The sequence below is a fragment of the Siphateles boraxobius genome, unplaced genomic scaffold (assembly GCF_051911475.1).
Source record: "Siphateles boraxobius isolate OS27281-9 unplaced genomic scaffold, OSU_SipBor_1 6, whole genome shotgun sequence".
Classification (NCBI taxonomy): domain Eukaryota; kingdom Metazoa; phylum Chordata; class Actinopteri; order Cypriniformes; family Leuciscidae; genus Siphateles; species Siphateles boraxobius.
In genome coordinates, this window is record NW_027509186.1 from 25,555,096 (window position 1) to 25,562,989 (window position 7,894).

Sequence of the window (7,894 nt, forward strand, 5' to 3'; positions counted from 1 at the left end):
CAGGTCGCCTATAGCCTACACCACATTACATAAAAGCAATGTTATGAATATCCATTAAACACTTGACTATACAACATATTAGATGTAACACCAGAAGCATCTCTCAAAGATTGCATTTTAAAGCAGTCAACAGAGAGATATGCATTGCCATGAGACATACACACGCACGCACATACACTCGCACAGAGACTTTGAATCTACCGGTACTTTGAGTGGAGGCAGCGCTGTCCTCTCTCCAGTCCCTCCTGTCAGTACAGCGGGAGGCGTTGTTTCTCCGAGCAGAACCTCCTCATCGAAGTATTCCACTCGGAAGGAACTGAAGCGAGTATGCCGGGGAAACCTCGTTTTGAAACAGCTTTCAAAAATGCGCGGTAACTGTTGAGCGGCTTAGTTGTACGTCACGTAGCCTACGTAGCCTAACGTTATTTTTAGTAAGGCCGTGATCGGTTGTTGCAGTGTAGATTCCCATCAATCAAATAAAATCACACCATTGTTTCTTTATATTTTTAACGTTTTAATGATAAAGAATGCAACACTAAATTAGCAACTATCATAATATTAAAATTAAATTATCTGTGCCTCAAGTGGGGGGGCACAAGCATTTTTTGGGGCGGCCCCGGCCCCCTATGGCCCGCCCATAGCGACGGGTCTGCGGCAACATCAGCAGCCTATCGAGAGAGGCCCTGCGTGACACCATATCCTGCTACGCTTTCCGGCGCCAATATCCTTTTACTCTGCTGAGAGTGTGTGTTCGCCGTCGCGACTCACACTCTCTCTCTCTTTATCTAAAAGAGCAGCGTCTTTTTTAAGATGCTTCGTTCCTGTGGCTCGTGCCGAGCCGCACTCAGCAACGGGGACTGCCATTTCTTCTGCATTTCCCGCCTGTTTTAGGATCATGCAGCTCTCGCCGACGGAGGCTGCCATCATTGCGAGCTATTGCCATGGTGACTCTGAGGACTCGCCTGGCATTTTTTCTCAGAGCCTGCACTCCCGCCCGCTGTAGTGCCGCGCCATAAAAAGCGCCGTACTCAGCGGGTCCCCGAGCCTTCTCCAGCCCATGAAAGCTCGCCGGTTCGCCCGCCAGCTTCACCGGCTTCAATAAAGTCGCTCACTGACGGGCAACGGCCGCCGCGCTCCACCGCCTCTGCCATTATGACGACGAGATAGCTGCATCTGTAGAGAAGGCCAGCTGCTCTATCCTGGCGTCGGACAGTGAGGATTGGGCGAGCTCTGTGGACCTCCCCACTTCTGCCTGTGAGTCGTCAGGGAAACGGGCCAGCATCAAAACCGCGGCTAGCTTTCTTTACGTTATAAGAAACCTACCCCGCCCCCGCCCCCCGTGGGCGTGCGTCACCGGCGAAATCAGGAAAGAGTGTGTTTTAGTCCCGCCGAGGCCGGACCAATCTCCATTTCTCGAACATTTCTCAGCTCCTCTTAGTTTGAGCGACTGAAAATGTCAATATTGCAGCAATGAGCCTGTTGTATAACACGCACACCTGCAAACAAACGGCGACACACACAAAACTTAGATGACGCTCTCTTATCTGCTCGACGCCCCCCGTGGGCTTGCGTCACCGACGAAATGAGGAAAGAGTGCGTTCTAGTTCTGCCGAGGCCGGACCAATCTCCATTTCTCGAACATTTCTCAGCTCCTCTTAGTTTGAGCGACTGAAAATGTCAATATTGCAGCAATGAGCCTGTTGTATAACACGCACGCCTGCAAACAAACGCCGACACACACAAAACTTTGATGACGCTCTCTTATCTGCTCGACGCCCCCCGTGGGCGTGCGTCACCGGCGAAATGAGGAAAGAGTGTGTTTTAGTTCCACCGAGGCCGGACCAATCTCCATTTCTCAAACATTTCTCAGCTCCTCTTAGTTTGAGCGGCTGAAAATGTCAATATTGCAACAATGAGCCTGTTGTATAACACGCACGCCTGCAAACAAACGCCAACACACACAAAACTGTGATGACGCTCTATTATCTGCTCAAGCTAATTTAAGCTTTTGTCATTTCGCCCTGTGGCTCAGTGGCGAAACCCAAAGCCTTCGCACAGGACACCCGTGTTCGATCCCAGCTCTCGCAGCAGATAAAATTTAGTCTCGCCACAGCCAGACTTACACGCAATGGAAAACAGTCCGGTACAGTTACCGCATTTACCTTTCGATAGTCAGTACAAAATCGCATCGTACCATCGCTCTTCGGCACCAGTAAGCACGGAGAACTCCATGGACTACAACTGGAGTGAGCAAGTCCATGCTCCAACAAATACTCCACCTCTTTCCGCATCAGAGCTCTCTTATCAGTATTCACACGATACGCGTGCTGTTTGATCGGAACAGCCTCACCCATGTTAATATCGTGCTCTAACACTGTAGTACAGGAAGGTACATCATTAAATAGAGTAGGAAAATCATCAATCAACTGCATAATATCACATCCTTGTTGTTCAGGTAAATGACATACTCAAGATGCAAAGTTAGATAATACCTCTGAATTCTTCAGCCGAGCACACTGTTGATGAGAATGACGCAGGATTATCCCATCATCCTCCGGATCAGCCATCTCGACAGCAGCACAAGCAACTAACACAGCAGATGACACAGGAGTGGAGATTTCATCTGTAGATGACACATTCTGACCAGCTTCTCGGTTATGAAAAGTCTTCAACATATTTACATGACACACACGAGTCTTTCTCCTTCTATCAGGAGTTCCAATAACCTAATCTGTATCACTAATTTTTTTTACCACCTCATATGGTCCAGAAAATCGTGCTGATAAAGCAGAATCTACCATAGCCAGCAACACCAACACCGCCTTTGATCGCCTTTACTTAAGGTACGGGGTACAGATTTACGATCATGATGACACTTCATTTTTTTCTGAGCAACTTCAAGTGACTCTCTTGCCACCGAACATGCATTGTGCAGGCCTTCACAGAACTTACTAACATAATCGATCACATTCACTTTAGGGTTAGACTCAAAAGACAACCGATTTTCCTTGAAAATTTTCAAGGGTCCTCTGACAGTGTGTCCGAATACCAATTCAGCAGGGCTGAAACCAAGACTTTCCTGAACTGCTTCTCTGATCGCAAACAAAAGCAACGGTACACCCTCATCCCACTTTTTACCCGTATCCATGCAATACTTCCTGAGCATGGCCTTCAGCATTTGGTGGAAACGCTCGAGCGCCCCCTGGCTTTCAGCATGGTAAGCACTAGCGACTCTGTGAGATATTTTCAAACTAGACAACACTTGAAAGAAAATTCTCGACAGAAAATTAGTGTCTGGATCTGTCTGCACAACTTTCGGTAAACCAAATGTAGAGAAAAACTTCACAAGTGCTCTAATTATCACAGGTGCAGTGATCTTCCTCAACGGAATTGCTTCCGGAAATCTAGTCACAGTACACATGATGGTCAGTAAAAACTGACTGCCAGTCTTAGACTTAGGCAACGGACCGACACAATCAACAATAACGTGCTCAAACGGTTCTCCCATTACTGGAATAGGTACAAGAGGAGCACGTGGGATTACCTGGTTCGGTTTACCAGTAATCTGACATGTACGGCAAGTGCGACAAAATTGTGTGACGTCAGCTTTTAATCTCGGCCAAAAGAAGTGCCTTAAAATGCGGTGATAAGTTTACTTTACTCCTAGATGCCCTGACAAATCGTGATCATGAGCTAACGATAAAACATGTTGTCGGTAACAAGAAGGAACCACAATCTGATACACACTACTCCATTCAGCATCATCTGTAGTACTAGAGCACCACTTACGCATTAATAAATCGTTCTCAACATAATATGCATTTTTTCTTTCTTGAACTTTCTCTGGGAGAACAGTAGCTGCAAAACGCATCTGAAGACTTTCATCCTCCTTCTGGGCAGTAACAACCATTTCACGTGTCACACGCAGTGTCATCTCCGAAGGGGCTTCGGAACAGAGAATTTCTCGGTCTTACTCTCATCAGATAAAACATCACTGATAAAACTAGGTGCCATAAAAGATGTAGCTAAATCACCAACTGTATTTAACTCTTTCGCCTGAGATCGCGTAACCACACAAGCAGAAAAAGTCTCAGGATAAAACCTCGCCAAATCATCAGGTTGATCTAAAACACCTGGGTTATCAAAAACTTCCAGCAAAGGCATGACTTTCCCACCGGCAAGATCATTGCGATTGCAGATAAATTGTACTCCACTCACAGGCAAATGCTCACTAACGGCTAACTTAACAAAACCCGTGCACAGTTCTGATTCCAAATGAACTTGATGCAACGGAACTTGAACAAGACCCATCTCTATGGCCTGGATTAAGACATTACTCCCACATGAAGTCTGATCAGAAAATGGGAGTACATCTGCACCGATAAAAGACTGCATTGCTCCAGTGTCACGTAGCATTTTTACTCTAATCTGCTTCTCTGACTTTCCCGTAACCGAAATCAATCCTTCTAGCAAAAACGGTACATAACTAGAATCAGGTTTGTCACTACCTTCGACCCTTACAGAATCAACCAGTTTAACAAAACCGGTGTTCTTAGGTAAAGAATTCGGTTGCTTTCGTTTCAACACAACACAATCGGCGATTAAATTCAACAAATGACTGATTAGAAATTTTCTTATGACACCTAAACTGTTGTCTGTAGGCTTCTGGCACTAGCTCATATGCACGTAAAATCGCAAGTTTCACGACCTCATAATTCACGCTATCCTCTAAGGACAACGTAGCGCAAACATCTTGAGCCTTAACAGTAAGCTTGCACTGCAACAGCAAAGGCCAAACTTCTTTAGGCCAGTGGAGTGTGGAAGCAATTCGCTCAAACACGCTAAAATATGAGTCAACTTCTGTTTCCCGAAACTGCGGCACAAGAGAAATATGTCTACTGACCTCAAAGTTGGTTCCCCCTGAGCCAGTCCCCGCCGAAACATTGGCGGCCGGTAAGGGTTGCACAACTGGAACAGGTGTCACTTTGGCTGCATTCAATTCAAGTTCATGCAGCTTAATCTGCGTCTCCGCCTCGATTTCGAGTCTGCGGACTTCAAGTCGAAACTCCAAATCCGTTCGACGGACTTCTGCCCGTTCACGTGTCTTCCCCAACACCTGCAGGCAACACTAAAACACCTAGTTCCACCAACGCTTGGGATACAGTAGACCTAATCTCTTTTTTAAGCCGCTGCTTCGAAACAGCAATCTGAAAATGAGCAGCGATACGCAGTAAATCATCTTTCCTACATTTATCTAACTGCTCCACTGTACTCTTCAAAACAAAACAACAACAAAATAAAACCCACACATGGTCCTTCCACCAACCACGCCAGCAGTAATCCATATCTCGGAAAAAATATAATTAAATGATCCTGGACAAGCCCCCATTTAATGTTACGAACCGTTGTGGGTCTAGGGCTGATACCGCAACATTTATATATTGAGTATACTGCTGGAAGTGGCATGTTGTGAAAAAACACGTCAGACTCATTTTGAAGAGAAAAACTGGAATTTATTTTCATAAGCCAAAGCCACTGAATCCAGTCAAATAATAATGTGTGCTATATACCATAAATGATAAGGTGAATAAACAAACAATAAATAGGAAAGGAAAAAAAGTGACGACAAAAGAAAGAACGCAAGATAACAAAACACTCCTTAATCTAAACTAATCTAACCAAAGTAAAATGTAGAAAATAAACCAAAATCTTCGGTGCATCCGGCACCCTAACTAAACTATCTAATAAAACAGAAATACAAGGAGTGGCGCTCACTTCTTACCTGGTGTGTCTAACAATTATCTGCTACGGGTACAATGTGTATCGCAATATACTTGCCTATGTTCTTTTCCAAGAAAAGAAAACAAAAGGTAGACAACACAAATGAATCTCACCCACTCAAAAGGAAAAACATGTCAAGTGCAAAGCACATAGCACAACACTCATTCAGGCAAAAGCATACACAAACTCATTCCACTACTAAGAGCTCAGATCGCTACTAAGAGCACAAATCGCTCAAATTAATTCAATAAAAGGTAGTAATCTCACCATGTATTTAATTAAATACTACTTTTCATCTTTTTACTTTAAGACCGGGGTTTTAAGCAAGGAAAATTACAATTTACCTCAACAAGGACATAATGAACGACATTCGTCTCATTCGTGGAGATGGAGAAAGAAGTTCTTTGTGACATGCAAGATTTATTGTATTAAAATTTAAATGCAAAAGAAAAGGCATGAGAGTCGGCTGTTTTTGTCAATTTTAAGTTTTAATTTAAAATGTTTGCGATTTTAATATAAGTAGGCTACATGGTTAAATATTTCACCACTTGCTTGAGCAACTTAATATACAGTATATAGAAGTAATGCATGGAATTATAGGCCTATGTTGTTTAAATTGTGTTTAAACATGCATACGTCCATTCAAGTTTGTATACAAAGAGAATCGCAATGCTGACAACTTTTTTTTTTTATAAAAGTTGCTGCATAACTTCTGGATTTGAAATAAAAATAGTGAGTAGCCTATGTGTTTGTGGTACAGCCGCGGATCAGTTACGCACTGCACTGCAAACCCAGCATATGTGAAAGCACTATAGCGTGTGCTGCTCCTGTACCGCATACGCACCGCAACACGCACCGCATACACACTGCACACGGAGTATGTGTGAAACGGGCGTTAAATCGACTCATGTCGATTGTGCAAAAAAAAATGTAGTGAATGTGCCCACGACACAGTGCCCACAAACACTACACGATGCGTGTCCACGGTTTCTGTAAAAACGAAACCAACACACATTCAGTCAGCACAAGCTGACGGTGTTCTCAGTGCAGTGAGTGTGCCCGCTGTCCCACGCCCACATTCCCTCACAGACACGCTCAACCCCACGGGGTTTGTCCCGCTCGCTCTCTCTCCACAAAATATCATAGAGAAGTCGAGCGCGGTCAGGCTGCCCGCTGTAATCAGCGCGCCCCCCGCCTCGCACACTGCAAACACAGTGTTTTATTCTCAGCACACCGGGGATCTCTGGCCGCCGTTATGCCGCGGCCAGAGCCCAGATTTCATTATACCTCTAGCTATTCCCGCAGATGCGTGTGCGAAGCTTCCCGGGTATCAGAATGGTTGCTGAACACTATAAAAAGAGGTCATTCGCTGCAGTTCGCTCGACGTCCCTGCCGTTGCACGGCGCGAGTCGAAACAACGGTAAAAAACGAAGCATCTCATCTACTTCAAGCCGAGATAGCGAAACTACTGGGCAAAGGGGCCATAGAACCTTTATCTCAGGCTCAGAGCGAAGGGGGTCTATACAGCAGATATTTTCTGGTACCGACAAAAGACGGGGGTCCAGATCTGCGACAGCTGAACAAAGCGCTTGCGATGCGCCAGTATAGAATGATTACAACCAGGAAAATCCTCGCGCAAGTTCGCCAGGAGGACTGGTTCATGTCAATAGATCTGAATAGATTTCAAATACAAATAGCGTCACGTCACAGGCAATTCTTGAGATTCGCCTTCGAGGGCCAAGCATACCAATACAAAGTCCTGCCGTTCGGCCTGTCCCTGGCACCCCGTACATTTACGAAGTGCATGGACGCGGCTCTCGCACCCCTGAGACTCCAGGGCATGCGAGTTTTGAACTACTTGGATGATTGGCTGATTCTGGCTCGATCACACTCAGAGCTCATAGAACACAGGAAAACATTACTCAAGCATCTCGAGAATCTGGGTCTCACAGTCAATTGGGCGAAGAGTTCGCTGTCTCCCAGTCAGAAAATGTATTTTCTGGGAACAGTGCCGGACTCGCTATCCATGACAGCGCGTCTGTCGCCGGAGTGCGGACTGGACATTCAGCGCGCCGTGTAATCCTTCCGCCGCGGCTCGATAGTCCCGCTCAAA